Below are 22,323 nucleotides of genomic sequence, written 5' to 3'. Positions count from 1 at the left end.
TTGGAAGGCTAGAGAAACTCACCAAAAATGTAGTCTTCACTAGTTTTTCTTAGTTCATTAGTATAGTATAGGTAGTGTAGTTTATCCATCTTGTGTTTGTAGCTAGATTTGGATGAAGATTGAGGAGCAAAGATGGAGAGGTTGATCTCATGTGACAAGGGTGATATCTCTTCTACTACTTTCTCTCTTGTATTAGATTTCATGTTTAGCTATAATACAAGTTTGGATTTGTGTTTTTAACATGTTTAGTTAAAGTTTATGCCTAGAGTTATGGTTGAACTTACTATATCTTGTTTTTGATGTTTACTTGATTATTTGATGGTATTATTTTGAGCAAGTTATTTATCATTTTTGCTTTTCTAATCATGATTAACCAGCCATTAATTGTGATTATCTAAAGGTGTTAAGATTGCAATGAGAATTGGAATTTAACACTAGTTCAAAAAAGTGATAAACCTAGGGAGTACACTCACGAGAATAGAGGTGCACCTATGTGGCTTTAGTGACGTGTTCATGTAATTTCATAGAAGAAATGAACTTGTAGCTAATTTCATAACCACGAGAGTAGGTATGGTTTAGCTACAAGTATAGTTGATTCACTACGAGAGTAGGTTTCACATACATTAGGAAATTACGCCATAACTAGCCAAGATAATAGAATTCACTTAACCAGTAATCTCATTTGCAAGAGTAGTAAGGAATTCCATATCTCTAGGAGCTTTTTAGTGCTAATTTTGATTTCTATTATGTTTATGGTAGTCTAGATAATAAAGGAGTTCGAAAAATACCGGTAATTGCAATCTTCTCTGTGGGATCGACCCTTAATACCCTATACTCGCTCACGATTCGTATACTTGCGATAAATCGCGTGTGAGGTATTTAGGAATCATAAATGTAAAACTTGATTGTGGATGAGCTAATTAATATATGTATACCCCGCTCACGTCAAGTTTTTGGCGCCGTTGCCGGGGAAGATTTGTCAATATCGGTGCTAAGAATAACTTTATTAATTTAAACATTTTTACTTATTTTTCTTGTGTTTGTAGTGTCTAGTGTCTTAATTTTTATTTTTTAGTGTCTTTGTTGAGTCTTTGTATATGTTTTTATGTGTTTAGAGTCATCTATTCTTCTTGACTAAATTTGTTTTTAAGTTATTTTGAAAACATGTTTAGGGGTTCAAGGAGAGTAGAAAATATGAGGAATCAATGCATGAGAGAAGGAAGATCGACAATGGATGGTTACTATATGCAAAGCTCCTTGAATCGAGGTAACCAAGAAATTGCCGAAAGTATATCGTTTGAAGATGGTTTAAGGAGTTTAAAGGTTAAACTTGATGTTATAATGTTACAAGTTCAAATGGATACCATGATGCATAAAATTGAGCAAAGGAGGAATGTTAATGCTTTTAATTATTATCATGTGATTTGTGACTTGTGTGGAGGTTATCATGCTACTAGTACATGCATGCAAGCACAAAATGTGGATTATTATGATGAATTAGAGCATTGCAATCCTTGTTTTAATCAATACAGTGCTAATTGGAGCAATTCTCATGTGTATGGTTGGGATAATCAATGTGCATATAGTGATTCTCCAAATTTTTATGATTACCAACTTCAAAATGTCCAATATGAATCAAAACCATTTTGGGAGTTGGCAATAGAGAAGTTAGCTAATGCACCTCTACCTTGGGAATTAGAAAGTGAACCATTAGCTAATTGTTCTTATGCCTCTTGGGAGCTAACTGTAGAAAATTCTTATAATCAATTTGATTTAGCCATAGAAAAACTAGCAAATGCAACCTCTGACCGTTTTGATAGGATTGAGGAAAGGTTAGATGAATTAGCTTCTCACTTTGGTAGAGTACAAGACCAAGTGCATGAGTTGTGTGAAGTTATTTCTTCTAATGATGTGCAAATTGACCCTAGCATGAATGGTGAGCATGTTGCAAGTGAAAATGGATTGCATTTTGATGAAAATGATGAATCTCAATTGTGTTTTAATGAGAAAATATCCATTTCACATGATAGTACCTTTGGAGCTAACATTGAACCTCAAGAGGTGAACCTTAGCGACTCATTTTTCACCCCTCTTAAGGAATGTGTTGAAAGTATAGGTTTTAAAGGTATTATTCCCCAAGAAAGCCACGCGGACGTTCCTTTGGTGAGTACTCAAGTGACGTGCATTCAAGGTAATATCTACGATTCACTTGAGATTGGTAAGCCACTTCCATCTCTCTTATCATTAGAACATGTGGCTTTCGCTATAAAGCCACCTTATAATGATCCACCCCAACCTCTAATGGTGGATTATTCATTAACTAAACCTCCTTGAGAAATGAGGTGATATAGTCAAGCTAATGACTATAAAAAAGCGCTTGTTGGGAGACAACCTAACAATTTCTAGTTTTTTTTAGTAAGTTTTAGTAATTTGATTAGTATTTTTGTGTGTTTTATAGGTAGCAATGACAAGAAATCATGCGAAATCATTTCAAGTGCAAAGGAGTTTATAAGGAGTGGAGACCGATGTGAAAAAGGGAAGCTTAACCTTCATTTTTGAGTTTACAATGCTTAATTTCATGTTATGTGGTTAAATTAGTCATTTGCATGAAGTTGAAGTGAATTCAAGTGTTTAAATGTGTTCATGACCTATTTGCACTCTTTTGACCATTTGAGCACTACCATGTGCATTGGAAGTGTCAAGGGGAACTATTTGATCCAAGAACCTCAACCCTCAATTTACATTCTACATGTTTTTGATTTGTTTTGAGATGTTGAGATTCATGTTTAAGTCACTTTTCATGTGCGTGAAGTGTTGAATTGTTAAAAATTTCATTGTAGAACACGAATTGGAGAGTGTGTTTCAAATTGGGGCCAAACTGAAAATTGCAGAAACTTCTGCAATAAGTGCAGATTCAATGGATCCGAGCTCGGATCCACTTCTGCAATCAGAAAAAATTCGAGCTTCTTGATCCGAGCTCACTTATCATGATCCGACCTCGAATCCTTTCAAAAACGACCTCGGATCCTTTCCAAAACGAAGGCTCGGACCACTTTTCTTCATTCTTCCCTCTTTTTCCTCCTTCAACTCCACTTTTCTTCTTGTTGGTTGCAAGCTTTTATTCTTAAGAAGTTTTATTTTTGTCTTTTTCAAGGTGCATTAATTGAACTCTCCATTCTTTCAAGTAAAGTTGGAAATTCATCACATTGCCATGGATTCGAATTGCGCAAGTTCATTAGGGGAGTATTACTTTCTCTTACTTTCGTTATTTTTCCTTTCTCACATTGAGGACAATGTGAAGTTTAAGTGTGGGGGAGGAAAATATTTGAACTTGCACTTTAATGCTATGTGATGATATTTTGTGACTTTAAATGATTAGAAATGATTGGAATTGTGCATAGAAATCTTGTCATATGGATAATTTGCTTGAAATTGGGTATGTTGTCAAAATTTTTCTAAAAATCTTTTCCAATATTTCACTATAGCTCAAAAAAAATTTTCAAATTTTTGCAAGTTTATTTAAAAATGGCCAATTTGTTCCAACTTTAAGTGCCTAATTCTTTCACTTGTTGAAACTTTATATGTATATTGGAAGATTTAGTTCTCATTTGACTTGGAAATGGTTATTATGCAATTAGGATTTTTGCATTTTAGAAAGTATATCCGATAAAGTGAGGAAAATTATGCCTATAATTTTACATGTTTAATGAGATTTCTTCTCTTTACTTAATTTTCCAAGTAAGTGATTGATATAGTCAATAAATGTTATACTCCTCCTTTGATTATTCTTATATATTTTCTATAAGGGAAAATTTATTTATTGTCTTACAAAAAAAAGAAAAAAAAAGAGAAAAAAGAGAAAAGAAAAATAAAAGAGAATAAGAGTTTTTTTTCCTACTCCAATGATTCTTGTACCAAGTAACCGGGAGTTGGCATCTACAAATGTCGACTTTCGCGTAAAAAAGTACTTGAATTACGAGTATGCATAGCAATTTAAATAAGTGAAATGTTAAGTAACCGGAGATTTTCACCTAAAAGTGTCGATTTTCGCATAAAAAGACTTCCTCACTATTTAAGTAAAAGTAGTGCAAATAAATCCCTCTTAGTTGTAAAATTTTGAGAAAAAGATGATTATAGGAAGAGGAATGCTATAAATTGACTACGTGACTTGCTTATTTGTAAAATTAGGTTGGGGTAAGAGATTAAGTTTAACTTGTTAAATTTATGGCATAATTCTCTTCCCTTTATTTGATATTATGAGTATTTAGTGTAAATTGAACAAGTGCATAATGATTGTTTACCAAGTTATGAGGAATTTAATTCGAAAAAATGCATATAGGGTTTCACCTCTTGAATCATTGTTATTGGAGATATGTTGATTACTTGAGGACAAGCAATGGTTCAACTGTGGGGGAGTTTGATAAGTGCATAGTTTACGTGCTTTTAGTGTGTTTTATTAGTTTGTTTTGGTGTGTTTTAATTAGTTTTATAGCTAATAAACTAAGATTCTAGTGAAAATATGCATTTTATGGTTTAAAGTGTGAAAATTGTATTTCTATGAACTTTTACAGCAAAAACTTTATGTTTTTGTAGGTTTAAGAATTCAATCATCAAAGGGAGTAAATTGAGAAGGGAATTGGATGATTGATGATGTTTTGAAGTGATAAAAAGAGAATATGAAGTGCAAGAGATGAAATGCAATCAAGTTCTAAAGAAAAGGAGTTTCACAGCTTTGACACCTTGTGGTATTTTGGCAATACCTTGAGCGACAATGATCGGATTGAGGTGATTCTTATACCATTTTGAAGCCAAGAGATAGATCTACATTTGGTATGAGACATTGAAGTCCAGTTCGGTGGTTTTCATAGTCAAAAAGTCGAAATACTGAAGTACATTTTCTATGGTCGAAGCTGAAACAAGTTTTTGACCAGTCAAGGGTAATTTGGTCATTTCTCAGTCCACGGAGCTCTAAATTAGGTGATTCTTGATGCATTGGAAAGCTAACACAAATAGCTACAACTTGCATGTTTTATACAAGAGCTAGTTCAGCCTCTAACATCGAGAAAATATCAGTTGAAATGGATCAAAAACAGAGCAAGAGATCTGAACCCGAATCCAGTATGATCCGAGCCCTCGTCTGATCTTTTGGACGAGTGGATCCGAGACCAGAGGATCCGAGCTCGGATCCACTGTTGTAGGCCTCGGATCCCAATGAACAGTGAAGGAAAAAATGAAGAAAAATGCGATCCGAGGGGTATTTTGATAGATCCGAGCTCGGATCTTGCCCTCGGATCCCCAATTTCGGCTCTGCAACTTGCTCTGCAACTTGTGCTCTATTCACACAAGCTTTTTGACCAATGTATCTGCAAGAAATCCGGCGGGAACTGAGCAAGCAAGTATAGAGAATTCAAAAAGCATCTTTTGGTGAGTCCAAGAAGCAATTACATCAACTTTAACAACTCACCATGAGCTTGAATTCCTCTATAAATAGCAGCCTTGGAGGAACATTTTCACAACTTTGGAAGGCTAGAGAAACTCACCAAAAATGTAGTCTTCACTAGTTTTTCTTAGTTCATTAGTATAGTATAGGTAGTGTAGTTTATCCATCTTGTGTTTGTAGCTAGATTTGGATGAAGATTGAGGAGCAAAGATGGAGAGGTTGATCTCATGTGACAAGGGTGATATCTCTTCTACTACTTTCTCTCTTGTATTAGATTTCATGTTTAGCTATAATACAAGTTTGGATTTGTGTTTTTAACATGTTTAGTTAAAGTTTATGCCTAGAGTTATGGTTGAACTTACTATATCTTGTTTTTGATGTTTACTTGATTATTTGATGGTATTATTTTGAGCAAGTTATTTATCATTTTTGCTTTTCTAATCATGATTAACCAGCCATTAATTGTGATTATCTAAAGGTGTTAAGATTGCAATGAGAATTGGAATTTAACACTAGTTCAAAAAAGTGATAAACCTAGGGAGTACACTCACGAGAGTAGAGGTGCACCTATGTGGCTTTAGTGACGTGTTCATGTAATTTCATAGAAGAAATGAACTTGTAGCTAATTTCATAACCACGAGAGTAGGTATGGTTTAGCTACAAGTATAGTTGATTCACTACGAGAGTAGGTTTCACATACATTAGGAAATTACGCCATAACTAGCCAAGATAATAGCATTCACTTAACCAGTAATCTCATTTGCAAGAGTAGTAAGGAATTCCATATCTCTAGGAGCTTTTTAGTGCTAATTTTGATTTCTATTATGTTTATGGTAGTCTAGATAATAAAGGAGTTCGAAAAATACCGGTAATTGCAATCTTCTCTGTGGGATCGACCCTTAATACCCTATACTCGCTCACGATTCGTATACTTGCGATAAATCGCGTGTGAGGTATTTAGGAATCATAAATGTGTAGACACCAAATTTTTGGTGTAATTTCTTTTACTTTTTATTCTCATTTTGTCGTGGTTGCTTTTAAGTTTTTTTTTTAGTTAGTTTCTAGTTTTTATTTTTAAGTTTAGCGTAGAAAAATCATGAAAAAAAAGAAAAAGGAAAAATGAATGAAAAAGGGAAAAAGGGAAAAAGGAAAAGGAAAAAATAGCAATTTTGTTTTTGTTTATCTATTTTAGTCATTTCTTTTTAATTTATCTTTTATTTTTGTTTGGTTTATTTAGGGAAAAGAAAAGGAAAAAAAACAATGGAAAAGGAAAAAGAAAAATTGGAAAATTAGAAAATGGTCATTTTTGTTTAGTTTTTTGTTTAAAATTATTTTTGTTTTGTTATTATTATTACCTGGATTGTGTAATTTTGTTATTATTATTATTTATATTTTATTTTATCATTTCTGTAATTATCAAGTTGTGTAAAAAAAAAAAAAAAAAAAAAAAAAAGAAACACGCGACAGCAAGCTGCGTATTTTCGCAGCTTGCAAGAGAGGACCTGGGCAGTCCCTTGGGCTGCAATATTAGTAGAGTTTGCTGAGGGTTTTAGGGTTGAGAGCTACATATAAAAAGAAAGCAGCAAGGCAGCCGCAAGGGGGAACCAACGGAGACAGAAAACAGCAAAGAAAAAAAGAAAAGGCAGCCGCAAAGAGGAGGATGGAAGAGAGAGTTGACGGGCTAAGGAAAAAACTGAGGGGAGAGTTGGAAGGCAAAAAGAAAACAGAAGCTAGAGAGGGAGTGAACGGCTGAGGAAAACTGAGAAGCGAGAGAGCGGGAGAAAATCAGAAAAGCTACGGAGAGATTGAAGGAAACTTCAAGGAGAAAAGGGAGAGAGGACCGAGAGTAAGGAAGAACTGGAAGGTTACTAGAGTTTCTGAGGAGGGGGGAGAGGATCGGAAAAAACAGAAAGCATTGTAGGGAAAAAGGGGCTGAGATTCTGAGAGAGAGCATATGGTTTGAGAGAAAAACAACAGCGGAGGGAAGAAGGATTGAAAGTGGCGGCTGCAAATCTGAAAAAAAGTAGAGCAAAACAGAGAGGGACGGCTGCAAATCTGGGAGGAAAAGGAGAAAAGAAAGTAGCGACAGAGAAGGGGTTTTAGAAAGGAACGAAAGAAAGGGTCTTGGAAAGGAAGTAACGGCTGAGAGGTCCTGGGGAAGGAAAAAGAAAGCAGAGCAATTGTTGCTCATCGCCATCATTGCCTGCAAACCCCCATAACCACCGCCCGTGAACCTCCAACCGCCAGTCCGCATCTGTTGCTGCCGCCGTCTGTCGATCATCACCCGCATCATCACCATCTGGTTTCAAGTTAGCTTCAGAAACCGAGAGTTCTGTAAGTTCCTCTCAAACTTTTGAAGCATGTCTCTCATGATTTTGCTTATGACTATATGTCTGTTGGGGTCCTCATTTTCTGGTTTGGGTTAAATGTTTAAGGGCTAGAATTGAAGATTTCAGCAGGTTTGATGGCATTTGGTTGTGTGTTTAATTGCATCTTATGGAAACACCGAAGTTAAATCTGTCTAGCTGTACGTTACTCCGCATGATCATCTTTCGGTTTGTGATTTAAAATTGCAGAATGTTATTTCTATGCTTGCATGATCATCTGTCTGAGTTTCAGATGTTTAAACATAAGATTTTTGCGGCACTTTTTCTTTTCCCTGTTATTTCTGTTTGGTATTCCTGGTAGTCAGCTCTGTTTCTCTCTTTCAAACCTTGCCATGAAGCCGTTTTTTTAGCCGAGGTTGGATAGGTGTCATTCTGGTTTCTTATTGGTTTTGTTTGCATGATAAAAATGGGAGAGATTGTAGCTGGTTAGTTGTAGAAACCTGCGCATGAAGCCTGCTGCAATGAGTTTAAAGCTTTGGTCTCGTTGAAGCAACACGCGCGAGTAGATTTCTTTTTCTTTAGATGGCCGTAGCCTTGGCTTTGTTTGAAACACTGGATTTGTTTGCTGCTCTTTTGTTGCATATTCAGTTTTGTTGTGTTAATCAAAGTGTCCAGATGTTAAGTGAGGTCAAGTGATAGTCTTTGCTGGTTTTGTTTGAAGTTTACTTGAAACTTGCATTTGAGAGCTTAACGCTGCAGGAAGGAAAAATTCTGGAATGAACATTGCAGCAGAATATTGCAAAAAAAAAAAACCTGTGGCACTTTTTTCTCTTCTTTCTATTGCTGTCTTGTTGTTTAGTTTTACCTCTGGTGGTCAGTTTCATTCATTGTTTTAATCCTGCAATAAGAGTTGCTGTCTTAATCCTGCAATGATGAAATGGTTATGCTTAGATGAAATGTTTTTGATCAATGCTTGGAAATGGAAATGAGAAATGCAGCAAGCTTGCACTTTCCGTTTGCAGAAATCTTCTTGAGTTTGCATGAAAGATTGCTGGAATTTACATTATCTCATCACAATTTGTTGGCTTGTGGAATTCTGTGTTAGTTTTTAGTTTAATGCCGATGGCTTTGATTGATTGGTGAGATGTTAGTTGCATATTAGGATTGTATTTGAGAAGTTTAGCATGTTGCAGATGAAAGGAACCAGCAAAACAAAGAGATTTACGTAGCATGCATGAAATATGTTCTAAAATTTGCACTTTAACCCCCCAAGTCTCCCCTTGTCCTACTATGGCCCAATCAATCACATGATTTCCTCAATTTGGTCCTTGGTAGCTTTTAATTTTGCAACTTCATTGCTTGTTTGCTTCAATTAACTACCATGCTTTGTTTCAATTGCGCTTAAGTCATGACTTTAGGGACTTTACGATCAAGTGAGCTTGTGATTGCCTATTTCCTTTAATTTTCCCAAATAAATTGGTACCTTGACCATTTCTTTTATTTTGGAGGATAAATAAGTGATTTCACTTCATTGGGGCCCGATTGCAAGGGAGGTAACCTCTATCTCCTTGATTTTCATTTCTCCTATGTGATCCAACGTGCTAAATGTGAATTGCATGTCTACGTTGCTTTCCTTGCCTTTCCTCAATTCTTTGCATTTATTTTATTTACTTTTGCCTTTTATTTAAGTATTTCATTATGGGGTATGTGTACACCTCTTGGCTTGTAATAGATAGGGCTTGGAGGAGCATTCGATGAAGACCTGTTGAAGACATGTGCCTAGCTAGCAAATGTAATAGTTAGGGCTTTAATTGCTTTATGTGTCTTGCATGCTTAGTTGCTGTGTGTTAATTTGCTTTATTAGGTTCTTGCATCTAGTCGAGCATGCTAATTGTTATGTGCTATGTGTTTATGGGTGTTTGGCATGTCTAATCGCTTTCCATAGCCATGAATGAATGTGATGGATGAATGTACGTCACCACACTAGTCCAATGCTAGTTGTGGCTCATTATTTCATTAGGAATTCATAGAAAGGGCTAGTCCAACGCTAGACCCAATAGGATTTTTCCTTTGTTTTTCATTAATGCATTATTTGCCTGTTCACTACATATCATGCATTTTTCCTTAGTTTTATCATTTGGCATGCTCCTCGATTCCCCTTTCCCCTCACTTTAGGTCTTGCATCTCATGCTAGTTAGGGTACATTTGCCTGAAGAGTCCCCTTCTGATAAGGGAAACGAGCGAGTGTGGCTACTCGATAGCCTTAGCATGCTAGTTTCGCCTTCTAATCAAAGGAAAAATCAAGTCACGATTTAGGTCTCCCCGTACCCAATATGCATGAATTCCCTAGGCTCATGCATTCTCAATCCACTCTATCATTACACTTTCACTTTTGTCTCATTTGCACACATGCACCTTTTTATCACCTTCACTTGCACACGAACCCTTTTTTGTCTCCACTTGCACACGAACCCTTTTACCTTCACTTGCACACGAGCATTTTATCTTCACTCGCACACGAGTACTTTCATCTACATTTGCACACCTTCACTCTTATCTTATTACTTTTATCATTTTTCTCACTTCACACAAACTCACACTTTCACATGGCATGCATTCCACTCATTTTTCACGTCATTTAGGTTTAGGTGTGACCTCTCCAAAAGGATCATTATTGGGCTTCACAATTAATGTGATTGGCACCACTCAACCTTTGAAGAGAAATTTCCCCCAATCCCCCCTAGGTCTAGGTTTTTGCATTCATATAGACATATCCAATACGCGATACATACCTTAGGTAGAAAAATTAGGAAAAATTGGTTAAGTCGCGCAACTAGCCTTGGCTAGGTCAAAGGGGTGCCTTGGATTCTATCCTTGCCTTCCCCTTTGTCAAACGTGACCCCCGAACCTTTTTCTTTGGCTTACGTGGACTAGGAGTCGTTTTAAAAAGGGTTTTGCTACTTTGTCTTTTAAAAACACTTTTTGGGTGACTTGGTACACCCCAAATCTATACCAAGTGGCGACTCCGTTTTCATATTTAAAAACCCTTTTTAAAATTTCATTTGGCCAAATCGTCGCTTTCCAAAGTCCCATGGCCTTTTTACTTTTCATTTTGCACACGTTCACACCACACTTCACACTCACATTCTTCACGATTCGAAAAGTGGGGCGCGACAGTTGGCGACTCCACTGGGGATTTCCTAAGTGGGTCCAAGCATTTGATTTGACCATTCTTTTCCCTTTTCTACCCTTTTTATGCATAGCATTTGGATATTAGGGTTGCATTTTTTATTTTAGGACTTTTTCGCCTCGCGCGCGTATCTAACTATTCCCTCACTCACGTATGTGTGATTGGTTGATTGGATGTATGTTTACTTGTTATCTCGCGCTTGCATTGCATTTGGGGGGGGGTGTGTGTCACCTTTAGAGCCTCGCGTGGTTCTCACCCCTTCCCTCAAAATAGGGGAACACTTCATACGTGCATGTTTACTTGCTTTATCCCATTTTATTTTTATTTTCGTGGGCGCCATCCCACACCGCCTTGTAGGACTAGGACCGATTGCCTTGGGTAGGCGGATGGTGTGCTCTGCGCCCATAGCGCTACCTAAGGGATCACTTGAGCCACCGACCGAAGGCCCTGGGAGTGATGACCCTTCGCCTTTAGGTCTGAAGGCTTGGGAGCCGAAGCTTTATCGAGTCTAGGCATTAGTGAACCCCAGCCTCATGCATCCATAGTAGAATGACCTAGGGTAGAGTCGGCCTCACCCTATTTTAAGCACATTAGGCACGAGGGAAGGGGTTCCACCCCTTTTACTTGCTTTATTGTATTTCTTCTTCTTAAATGCTCCCAATGTGTTATGTGTACTATCAACTGCACTAACCATTTCTTTTGTTTTCTTGGATTGCATTCATGTGCCTTAGCAATAAGAGGCCTTATTGGCACTCTTTTAGTGACTCACCCACCAGATAGCTCACATGTTTAAATTTCAGTCATTACACTTAATTTTCAATAAGTGCATTTCATTTTAGACCTTTTCCCCCCGATGCATTATTTGTATCCTTTAGGCCATATTTGTCACATATTTACATCGCTTTAATAAACTGGCATCATGCATAAACCCTAGAAAAGGGAATGCCATTTAGGCGATCCCGTGCTAGAAATAAGCCACCTTGTGTCTCGGATACTTAATCCAGTGAGACTTGCACGTTTACATTTTGTACCATCCAAAGGGGTAGTGCACAAGGTAAGGTAGGATCCGATCATTTTCATAGAGTGATCTTTGGAATATGAGCATCTAATAATCACTTTTTGGCCATTTTAGCAAAAATTGGTAAAAATCCCTTGCGTGAAGGACATTAATTTGAAGAAATTCACAAATGATTCCTCCTATTGAGACGATAAATAAATTGAGGCCAAAATTTGATTTTTAGAAGGTCATAGACTAATGCACCTCAATAATTTTGAAATAATCATTGGCCGGACAATTCAACCAATCCATTTTGCCAATTCATTCAATAAATCATCAATTCATTTGATCAACTTACCCTTTTTAGGGTCACTTGGTCGATTTTTGAATAGATCGTCAATTCATTTGACCAATTTACCCTTTTTTAGGGTCACCTGGTCGATTTTGAATAAATTGTCAATTCATTTGACCAATTTACCCTTGTTAGGGTCACCTGGTCGATTTTGCATAAATCGTCAATTCATTTGACCAATTTACCCTTTTTAGGGTCATGCGGCCGATTTTTGATTAAATCACTAATTCTCTTTCATTCATTTGGCCAGTTCACCCATTTTTAGGGCAGCCGAGCCGATTTTGAATAAATCAAGTTTCGGGAAATCTGATTAATTTTGGATAAATTTCATTCAATTCATTTGACATGTTTCCCTTTTTAGGGTAATTTGGTCGATTTTAAATAAATTGTCAACTTCATTCAATCCATTTGCCCTATTGGGGTTTCATTGTCAAATTCCAAATTGGGAAATCTAGTCAATTTTGAAGAAAACCGTCCATTGCATCCAATCACTTGATCAATTGGGGTTTTGACCCGTAATTCACTGAGAAATTTTATCAACGAATTCCAATCTCTTTGAATAGGAAGTTCGTCAAGGTCAAACCCATGCGTTTTGCAAATCAAAGGTAATCAATCCCTTCGGACGAGGTCCTCATTTTGACAAACGTCTCTTCTTATTCCAATGGGCCAAATTTTTCAAAATTATTTTCACTCCATGAGTTGATCGGATCCATCAGGTATTGTATAGTGCCTATTCTAGCGGATTGCATTTTCATGCTAGGCCTACCCTTGGCATAAAAAGGGTTCCCCCCATAGGACATGCATACCGATTTTGCAGTTTTGCCTACTAACTCGGGGTATTTTTCTTTTGTTTTCCCCTCCCCTGCATTCATAAAAATGTTTCAATAAGATGAAAATATTCTTCTATATCTGATGATAATTTTAGTCCAATAAAGTTTGAAGAGTACAAGTGTTATTTGATTCTTGGGCAGATCCTACGATGAAAACATAAATGATCTATCTGGAAGCTCTACGCTAAAGCCTCTGAGAGATGTTGTAATTGTTTTCCAAAGGGAAATTTTCTATATTTGATTTGTTAATAGATTTTGTTCCAAAAAGAAAAGGAGACAAAAAATGTACATGTGGAGCTCTTTACAAGTTTCTCTATTCTTATTTGTATCATAATTGAATGAGAATTTTTGTTTCAAACTTTTTTTAGCAATAAATTTTTTGGGACAATCATTGTCTTGTGTATTTTGATGTACATTTCATTCTTTATTCTTATTCAGTGGAGATTTCATGATGAATTTTGAGAAATAAAACAAATTGAGATTTTTTCAACCTCTAGCCTGAAAATTCACAAGTGTATGCTTCCTAATTCCTTACATTTGATCGGTGATCCAAGCTATACAATAAGAGTGCTCAGACAACAAAAGGGTGAATGGCCACTCCAAAAGCCCGATGAGATACCTTTTCTCCTTCACTTAATCCCAGAATAAAATCTGTCACATTGATTGATAAATCGGGGCCTTCTTTGCTTGAAAATATCCATTGTGTTTAATCGATTCAATTCACATCTAAGTGAAAGCAAAAATGTGCATTATTCTTGTTTGTTTTGAAAATTTGGAATGATACTTTGAGCATTTGTTTCACCATCTATACAGATTTTTATCACTTGCTCTCCCATTTGAGCCTATGAAAGAATAGTTTCGTTTCAGATAAGAGCCCTAATGATCACTACCCTATATTGGAAAATTTTCAAATATCAAATAGGGGAATGGATTTTCAATAACCGTTTCGTTACTTTGGTTGTCATGAGGTGTAAGAATGATGCTTTGGCCGTCGTTTCTACAACCTAAACACTGATCACCCCTTGCATCCCCATTTTGAGCTAAAATTGGTGGTTCTTTTCTAATGCACTCATGGTCGTACCCCACATTGGGGAGAGAAAAACAAAAAAAGAAAAAAGGAAAAAGGGAAAAAGCAAAAATGCTAGAATAAGGAGGGAACTGCAAATTGGGGAAATTTGATTCCACTTGGGTTCCAAGTTTGAAAAAAGAAAAGGAAGAATTTCATCTGGTGGATCGTCTATGCAAGGGTCTTCCTCAGTCAATTAATTCAGATACATGCCAAAAATTTCCCATTAATGAAAATTTCTTTTCAGAATTAATGTAGGGAGCGGAATTAAAGTCAGGCCCTTTTCTTTTCCGATCAAGCATTCCATCTCTAGTTATCCCTTTTGAGCCTTTAGAATGAAATACTTCGTTTGGCAACCCCTGAGAGTCGCAAACCCCTCACTGGGGCAAGTTCGAGTTGGAAAAGGAAAAGTTTCAAAAAGTGAAAAGCCACAAAATCAAAAGGCAAAGGAAGAAAAGAGAACCTCAGTTCAAAAAATAAATTGGGGCAAATTTTGTGAAAGTTCAAAAATGGCCGAAGGCCGAAAAATCAAAAAAGAAAGAAAATGAAAGAGAAAAAGCCTCAAGTGAGCATAAACTGGGGCAAATTCTGATTTAACCCTAACGGAGGGTTGGCACAACAATGCGATCTCAGATTCTTCAAACCACTTTTGAAATCCGTTTTCAAGCCTTAACTTTTCTAAGCACCCCACCTGACCCCAGTACAAAAGCCGAAAGCCCTGACTTCTGTTCTTTGCAATGGCCCTGTCAAGAAAATTTCTGATGTCGAAAATTTTTGCTGTATTCTGAATTGATCAGGTGTGAGGTTGACACTGCTCTTCATGTGAAACCCCGCGAAGGGGGAAAAAGAAAAGAAAAATGAGCGAAATGAATGCAAAAGAAAGGTGCAAAAAAAGATTTGATGCCGAAAGACCCTGTTGAGTGATGACAAAAGTCAAACAAAGTCCAAGATCTTGGAGTCCAAATTGAGGGTAATTTTGAGAAAAACGCGATCTTCGGTGCAATGTCCTTGAAAATTATTTCTTTAGCTATCGTTTTCAAGCCACATTACAAGCTAATAAAGTCCATCGTTGACTTATTCTTTCATGACAATCCAAAGTGAGGATCATGCTCATAAGAAATTCATCAAATCATTTGTGATCATAAGGGTATAACCCGTTTCCACATGTTTAGCTATCACTTCTGTCCATACGTTACAAGCCTAGAAAGCTTGTATGTTGACTAAGTTTTCTTGAAAAATAAGGGTGACAAACTCTTTGCTTTCACTAAGATGTGATGTTGAATGCATTACAATTTTGGGCACAAAAGCCAAACAAATTCTGACCTCCCATTTCCTTAGCCATTTCAAAAAATAATAAAGTCACTTGATTGGTCCTGAAAGATGAGCCAACCAGAAGTGGTGACCCGTTACCCTAAACACCAATGCTAGAAGTGAGGAAGAAATTTTCTTGAATTGGGTGTTACTTCGAGGAATTCATCATGAAATTTCTGCATTCAACGTTCAAATGATTACTTTCTAAATTTTGGAAGGTGCGATTTCTCTTTGTTCAAATAAATGGGGAATCATCTGAACAAATTTTTTGCAATCAAATGGGCCCACACAGGGGCAAATTTTCATTTGAGAGATTTTTGCAATTAAATGTGCCCACACTGGGGCAAGTTTTCATTGGAGGGATTTTGTAAAATAAGCCCACACTGGGGCAAAATTTTCCGCAATACATTTGAGATTTTCGCCCAAGAGTCAAGCAAGACATTTTTCGGACCAATCACGCTGTTCTTTCCAAATTTTGAAATTGAAGTGCATGTCATACTTTGGTAAGCCCCTGTGTAGGTATCCATGGTTGAAATCAACGAAGGAGCGTAAGTCAAAATCTCACGAATCAAGGCTCGGACCACCTTTCTTCATTCTTCCCTCTTTTTCCTCCTTCAACTCCACTTTTCTTCTTGTTGGTTGCAAGCTTTTATTCTTAAGAAGTTTTATTTTTGTCTTTTTCAAGGTGCATTAATTGAACTCTCCATTCTTTCAAGTAAAGTTGGAAATTCATCACATTGCCATGGATTCGAATTGCGCAAGTTCATTAGGGGAGTATTACTTTCTCTTACTTTCGTTATTTTTCCTTTCTCACATTGAGGACAATGTGAAGTTTAAGTGTGGGGGAGGAAAATATTTGAACTTGCACTTTAATGCTATGTGATGATATTTTGTGACTTTAAATGATTAGAAATGATTGGAATTGTGCATAGAAATCTTGTCATATGGATAATTTGCTTGAAATTGGGTATGTTGTCAAAATTTTTCTAAAAATCTTTTCCAATATTTCACTATGGCTCAAAAAAAATTTTCAAATTTTTGCAAGTTTATTTAAAAATGGCCAATTTGTTCCAACTTTAAGTGCCTAATTCTTTCACTTGTTGAAACTTTATATGTATATTGGAAGATTTAGTTCTCATTTGACTTGGAAATGGTTATTATGCAATTAGGATTTTTGAATTTTAGAAAGTATATCCGATAAAGTGAGGAAAATTATGCCTATAATTTTACATGTTTAATGAGATTTCTTCTCTTTACTTAATTTTTCAAGTAAGTGATTGATATAGTCAATAAATGTTATACTCCTCCTTTGATTATTCTTATATATTTTCTATAAGGGAAAATTTATTTATTGTCTTACAAAAAAAAGAAAAAAAAAGAGAAAAAAGAGAAAAGAAAAATAAAAGAGAATAAGAGTTTTTTTTCCTACTCCAATGATTCTTGTACCAAGTAACCGGGAGTTGGCATCTACAAATGTCGACTTTCGCGTAAAAAAGTACTTGAATTACGAGTATGCATAGCAATTTAAATAAGTGAAATGTTAAGTAACCGGAGATTTTCACCTAAAAGTGTCGATTTTCGCATAAAAAGACTTCCTCACTATTTAAGTAAAAGTAGTGCAAATAAATCCCTCTTAGTTGTAAAATTTTGAGAAAAAGATGATTATAGGAAGAGGAATGCTATAAATTGACTACGTGACTTGCTTATTTGTAAAATTAGGTTGGGGTAAGAGATTAAGTTTAACTTGTTAAATTTATGGCATAATTCTCTTCCCTTTATTTGATATTATGAGTATTTAGTGTAAATTGAACAAGTGCATAATGATTGTTTACCAAGTTATGAGGAATTTAATTCGAAAAAATGCATATAGGGTTTCACCTCTTGAATCATTGTTATTGGAGATATGTTGATTACTTGAGGACAAGCAATGGTTCAACTGTGGGGGAGTTTGATAAGTGCATAGTTTACGTGCTTTTAGTGTGTTTTATTAGTTTGTTTTGGTGTGTTTTAATTAGTTTTATAGCTAATAAACTAAGATTCTAGTGAAAATATGCATTTTATGGTTTAAAGTGTGAAAATTGTATTTCTATGAACTTTTACAGCAAAAACTTTATGTTTTTGTAGGTTTAAGAATTCAATCATCAAAGGGAGTAAATTGAGAAGGGAATTGGATGATTGATGATGTTTTGAAGTGATAAAAAGAGAATATGAAGTGCAAGAGATGAAATGCAATCAAGTTCTAAAGAAAATGAGTTTCACAGCTTTGACACCTTGTGGTATTTTGGCAATACCTTGAGCGACAATGATCGGATTGAGGTGATTCTTATACCATTTTGAAGCCAAGAGATAGATCTACATTTGGTATGAGACATTGAAGTCCAGTTCGGTGGTTTTCATAGTCAAAAAGTCGAAATACTGAAGTACATTTTCTATGGTCGAAGCTGAAACAAGTTTTTGACCAGTCAAGGGTAATTTGGTCATTTCTCAGTCCACGGAGCTCTAAATTAGGTGATTCTTGATGCATTGGAAAGCTAACACAAATAGCTACAACTTGCATGTTTTATACAAGAGCTAGTTCAGCCTCTAACATCGAGAAAATATCAGTTGAAATGGATCAAAAACAGAGCAAGAGATCTGAACCCGAATCCAGTATGATCCGAGCCCTCGTCTGATCTTTTGGACGAGTGGATCCGAGACCAGAGGATCCGAGCTCGGATCCACTGTTGTAGGCCTCGGATCCCAATGAACAGTGAAGGAAAAAATGAAGAAAAATGCGATCCGAGGGGTATTTTGATAGATCCGAGCTCGGATCTTGCCCTCGGATCCCCAATTTCGGCTCTGCAACTTGCTCTGCAACTTGTGCTCTATTCACACAAGCTTTTTGACCAATGTATCTGCAAGAAATCCGGCGGGAACTGAGCAAGCAAGTATAGAGAATTCAAAAAGCATCTTTTGGTGAGTCCAAGAAGCAATTACATCAACTTTAACAACTCACCATGAGCTTGAATTCCTCTATAAATAGCAGCCTTGGAGGAACATTTTCACAACTTTGGAAGGCTAGAGAAACTCACCAAAAATGTAGTCTTCACTAGTTTTTCTTAGTTCATTAGTATAGTATAGGTAGTGTAGTTTATCCATCTTGTGTTTGTAGCTAGATTTGGATGAAGATTGAGGAGCAAAGATGGAGAGGTTGATCTCATGTGACAAGGGTGATATCTCTTCTACTACTTTCTCTCTTGTATTAGATTTCATGTTTAGCTATAATACAAGTTTGGATTTGTGTTTTTAACATGTTTAGTTAAAGTTTATGCCTAGAGTTATGGTTGAACTTACTATATCTTGTTTTTGATGTTTACTTGATTATTTGATGGTATTATTTTGAGCAAGTTATTTATCATTTTTGCTTTTCTAATCATGATTAACCAGCCATTAATTGTGATTATCTAAAGGTGTTAAGATTGCAATGAGAATTGGAATTTAACACTAGTTCAAAAAAGTGATAAACCTAGGGAGTACACTCACGAGAGTAGAGGTGCACCTATGTGGCTTTAGTGACGTGTTCATGTAATTTCATAGAAGAAATGAACTTGTAGCTAATTTCATAACCACGAGAGTAGGTATGGTTTAGCTACAAGTATAGTTGATTCACTACGAGAGTAGGTTTCACATACATTAGGAAATTACGCCATAACTAGCCAAGATAATAGCATTCACTTAACCAGTAATCTCATTTGCAAGAGTAGTAAGGAATTCCATATCTCTAGGAGCTTTTTAGTGCTAATTTTGATTTCTATTATGTTTATGGTAGTCTAGATAATAAAGGAGTTCGAAAAATACCGGTAATTGCAATCTTCTCTGTGGGATCGACCCTTAATACCCTATACTCGCTCACGATTCGTATACTTGCGATAAATCGCGTGTGAGGTATTTAGGAATCATAAATGTAAAACTTGATTGTGGATGAGCTAATTAATATATGTATACCCCGCTCACGTCAAGTTTTTGGCGCCGTTGCCGGGGAAGATTTGTCAATATCGGTGCTAAGAATAACTTTATTAATTTAAACATTTTTACTTATTTTTCTTGTGTTTGTAGTGTCTAGTGTCTTAATTTTTATTTTTTAGTGTCTTTGTTGAGTCTTTGTATATGTTTTTATGTGTTTAGAGTCATCTATTCTTCTTGACTAAATTTGTTTTTAAGTTATTTTGAAAACATGTTTAGGGGTTCAAGGAGAGTAGAAAATATGAGGAATCAATGCATGAGAGAAGGAAGATCGACAATGGATGGTTACTATATGCAAAGCTCCTTGAATCGAGGTAACCAAGAAATTGCCGAAAGTATATCGTTTGAAGATGGTTTAAGGAGTTTAAAGGTTAAACTTGATGTTATAATGTTACAAGTTCAAATGGATACCATGATGCATAAAATTGAGCAAAGGAGGAATGTTAATGCTTTTAATTATTATCATGTGATTTGTGACTTGTGTGGAGGTTATCATGCTACTAGTACATGCATGCAAGCACAAAATGTGGATTATTATGATGAATTAGAGCATTGCAATCCTTGTTTTAATCAATACAGTGCTAATTGGAGCAATTCTCATGTGTATGGTTGGGATAATCAATGTGCATATAGTGATTCTCCAAATTTTTATGATTACCAACTTCAAAATGTCCAATATGAATCAAAACCATTTTGGGAGTTGGCAATAGAGAAGTTAGCTAATGCACCTCTACCTTGGGAATTAGAAAGTGAACCATTAGCTAATTGTTCTTATGCCTCTTGGGAGCTAACTGTAGAAAATTCTTATAATCAATTTGATTTAGCCATAGAAAAACTAGCAAATGCAACCTCTGACCGTTTTGATAGGATTGAGGAAAGGTTAGATGAATTAGCTTCTCACTTTGGTAGAGTACAAGACCAAGTGCATGAGTTGTGTGAAGTTATTTCTTCTAATGATGTGCAAATTGACCCTAGCATGAATGGTGAGCATGTTGCAAGTGAAAATGGATTGCATTTTGATGAAAATGATGAATCTCAATTGTGTTTTAATGAGAAAATATCCATTTCACATGATAGTACCTTTGGAGCTAACATTGAACCTCAAGAGGTGAACCTTAGCGACTCATTTTTCACCCCTCTTAAGGAATGTGTTGAAAGTATAGGTTTTAAAGGTATTATTCCCCAAGAAAGCCACGCGGACGTTCCTTTGGTGAGTACTCAAGTGACGTGCATTCAAGGTAATATCTACGATTCACTTGAGATTGGTAAGCCACTTCCATCTCTCTTATCATTAGAACATGTGGCTTTCGCTATAAAGCCACCTTATAATGATCCACCCCAACCTCTAATGGTGGATTATTCATTAACTAAACCTTCTTGAGAAATGAGGTGATATAGTCAAGCTAATGACTATAAAAAAGCGCTTGTTGGGAGACAACCTAACAATTTCTAGTTTTTTTTAGTAAGTTTTAGTAATTTGATTAGTATTTTTGTGTGTTTTATAGGTAGCAATGACAAGAAATCATGCGAAATCATTTCAAGTGCAAAGGAGTTTATAAGGAGTGGAGACCGATGTGAAAAAGGGAAGCTTAACCTTCATTTTTGAGTTTACAATGCTTAATTTCATGTTATGTGGTTAAATTAGTCATTTGCATGAAGTTGAAGTGAATTCAAGTGTTTAAATGTGTTCATGACCTATTTGCACTCTTTTGACCATTTGAGCACTACCATGTGCATTGGAAGTGTCAAGGGGAACTATTTGATCCAAGAACCTCAACCCTCAATTTACATTCTACATGTTTTTGATTTGTTTTGAGATGTTGAGATTCATGTTTAAGTCACTTTTCATGTGCGTGAAGTGTTGAATTGTTAAAAATTTCATTGTAGAACACGAATTGGAGAGTGTGTTTCAAATTGGGGCCAAACTGAAAATTGCAGAAACTTCTGCAATAAGTGCAGATTCAATGGATCCGAGCTCGGATCCACTTCTGCAATCAGAAAAAATTCGAGCTTCTTGATCCGAGCTCACTTATCATGATCCGACCTCGGATCCTTTCAAAAACGACCTCGGATCCTTTCCAAAACGAAGGCTCGGACCACTTTTCTTCATTCTTCCCTCTTTTTCCTCCTTCAACTCCACTTTTCTTCTTGTTGGTTGCAAGCTTTTATTCTTAAGAAGTTTTATTTTTGTCTTTTTCAAGGTGCATTAATTGAACTCTCCATTCTTTCAAGTAAAGTTGGAAATTCATCACATTGCCATGGATTCGAATTGCGCAAGTTCATTAGGGGAGTATTACTTTCTCTTACTTTCGTTATTTTTCCTTTCTCACATTGAGGACAATGTGAAGTTTAAGTGTGGGGGAGGAAAATATTTGAACTTGCACTTTAATGCTATGTGATGATATTTTGTGACTTTAAATGATTAGAAATGATTGGAATTGTGCATAGAAATCTTGTCATATGGATAATTTGCTTGAAATTGGGTATGTTGTCAAAATTTTTCTAAAAATCTTTTCCAATATTTCACTATGGCTCAAAAAAAATTTTCAAATTTTTGCAAGTTTATTTAAAAATGGCCAATTTGTTCCAACTTTAAGTGCCTAATTCTTTCACTTGTTGAAACTTTATATGTATATTGGAAGATTTAGTTCTCATTTGACTTGGAAATGGTTATTATGCAATTAGGATTTTTGCATTTTAGAAAGTATATCCGATAAAGTGAGGAAAATTATGCCTATAATTTTACATGTTTAATGAGATTTCTTCTCTTTACTTAATTTTCCAAGTAAGTGATTGATATAGTCAATA

Source organism: Coffea arabica, chromosome 2e (genome assembly GCF_036785885.1).
Source record: "Coffea arabica cultivar ET-39 chromosome 2e, Coffea Arabica ET-39 HiFi, whole genome shotgun sequence".
Taxonomy (NCBI): Eukaryota; Viridiplantae; Streptophyta; class Magnoliopsida; order Gentianales; family Rubiaceae; genus Coffea; species Coffea arabica.
This window is presented reverse-complemented; position numbering follows the sequence as displayed.